General features: G+C 42.8%; 1 pseudogene; it reads right to left on the reverse strand.

Annotated features, from left to right (window-relative positions):
• Positions 1-320: 320 nt before the first annotated feature.
• Positions 321-1,863, reverse strand: LOC124008010 (annotated as a pseudogene).
• Positions 1,864-2,381: the final 518 nt, after the last annotated feature.

A 2,381-nucleotide genomic window follows, 5' to 3' on the forward strand; every position in this document is an offset into this window, starting at 1 on the left:
TCCATTTAGCTATTGCTTCCTTAATTAATAGCAATCATGTGTACCAAATCAAACAATGCAAAGCATCAACTGCTGTGTGTTGACAAAGTTCAACAGAACTGACTGTTTAGTAACATTTCTATTATTATTATTTTTATGTTTGCAAGAGAGAGAACATTTAATATACCAGATTGGATTGTACTTCTCAAACACACCTAAATGTATGAAAGATATACATTTGCAAATACGAACAAAATGTTAACTTCAGATCAGCCAGTTCAACAATCCAAATTGTTGATTTATTTTATTTGTATATTGCTCCAAAACCCTTGCCAAAAGAACTATACTTTTTTGTTGATATCCCTCCCCCACACCCACTTGATAAAGTCCCCCTGATTATAGGGACTTTAATCAGGGGGACTTTTATCAGGTCCCCATTGAAGGCCAAAGCACTAGATAAAGATCACTGACCGGCACAGTGTGTTTGACCTGGCATGATATAAATAGGTATTTGATTGATTACATACTGCTGTCCAGTGGCTGTTTGTCAACCTGACTGTCTGATTCACCTGCCAGTCTGAGACATAGATGAAGAGGAGCAAGATGACAAAGAAGTCGGAGTGGCAGGTAGCCTAGTGGTTAGAGCATTGGACTAGTAACCGAAAGGTTGCAAGACAGAATGCCCGAGCTGACAAGGTAAAAATCTGTAGTTCTGCCCCTGAACAAGGCATTTAAACCCACTGTCTCTAGGCCATCATTGAAAATAATAATTTTGTTCTTTAACTCAAATCAAATGTATTTATATAGCCCTTCGTATATCAGCTGATATCTCAAAGTGCTGTACAGAAACCCAGCCTAAAACCCCAAACAGCAAGCAATGCAGGTGTAGAAGCACGGTGGCTAGGAAAAACTCCCTAGAAAGGCCAAAACCTAGGAAGAAATCTAGAGAGGAACCAGGTTATGTGGGGTGGCCAGTCCTCTTCTGGCTGTGCCGGGTGGAGATTATAACAGAACATGGCCAAGATGTTCAAATGTTCATAAATGACCAGCATGGTCCAATAATAATGAGGCAGAACAGTTGGAACTGGAGCAGCAGCATGGCCAGGTGGACTGGGGACAGCAAGGAGTCATCATGTCAGGTAGTCTTGGGGCATGGTCCTAGGGCTCAGGTCCTCCGAGAGAGAGAAGGAAAGAAAGAGAGAAAGAGAGAATTAGAGAGAGCACACTTAAATTCACACAGGACACCGAATAGGACAGGAGATACATAAACTACTGCAGCATCAATACTGGAGGCTGAGACAGGAGGGGTCAGGAGACACTGACTTGCCTAGTTAAATAAAGGTTAAAAAAGGCCATGAAGCCTATCAGGCCAAACAGGGCCTTGGGGATGAAATCCAGCGGACAGGCTAGGGAGATAAGTGCCCCACAGAGACACAGGGTACGTCCAGAAGAGGTTGCCCATGGAGAACATCTTCCTGAAGGCATGGCACAACAATGTGGGGATGTTCCACAGGGCGATCCATGAGAGATCTGGACTGGCCTGAGAACCACCTGTTGTAATTGCTGAGATCCTGCAAGATGAGTATTGGCTCAGCCTGCCCATCCTGGACCTACTGCAGTGAGGCGTGGTCTTGGAAGAGCAGGAAAATCTATTTAACTATTTGTCTACAGATGAGCCAGTTAAAAGCACCAAGCCAAATCCAAGACTTCCAATACACAATTATACAGGAAATCCTTAAGCCTGGGCTCAGTGGGGGTTTCCTGCTCTGACGGAAGCTGCTCCCGAACAGCACACACATGCTCCTGGTTCTTTGGGTGGCTGTTTTGTTGATAATCTCTGCAGAGAATTGTTAGATGTCCAATGGTTTTATTACTTCCACTCATATTCTGCACTACATATCAATTGGAATCATGGTAGTATGAGACAGAGAGAGATTGTGAATCAAAGAACCTGTCCACAGTCATGCAAAACGGGCCTGATGTGGGTTGTCCGAATAGAATCCCCTTAAGTGCCCCCTTCTCCCAGTTTAATAGAAGTCAATATTTCAGCTTCAGTTTAATAACATTGAACCAAACAGAGATTTATTAAATATAAATTGAATGAAATTATTTTAGAATTGTGTAATATTTCAATATTGTGTTGAAACGTTTAGACAGTGGGGAAAACTTTGCAGGTTAGAAGAGCACAGGTTAGAAAGAGCCCAGCTTCCCCAACTGATCCATTTCTGGGATGAAGGGGAAACAAAATAAGGAGCCACATTACATTTCATAATGGTCGGAGAAAGTTTGTCATGGCGTTTGCAACGCCAGGGTTGTGGGTTTGATTCTCTTGAGGGACCAGTACGAAAATGTATGCACACACTACTGAAAGTCACTCTAGATAAGAGCATCTGCTAAATGGC

Source organism: Oncorhynchus gorbuscha, linkage group LG21 (assembly GCF_021184085.1).
Source record: "Oncorhynchus gorbuscha isolate QuinsamMale2020 ecotype Even-year linkage group LG21, OgorEven_v1.0, whole genome shotgun sequence".
NCBI classification, from domain to species: Eukaryota; Metazoa; Chordata; class Actinopteri; order Salmoniformes; family Salmonidae; genus Oncorhynchus; species Oncorhynchus gorbuscha.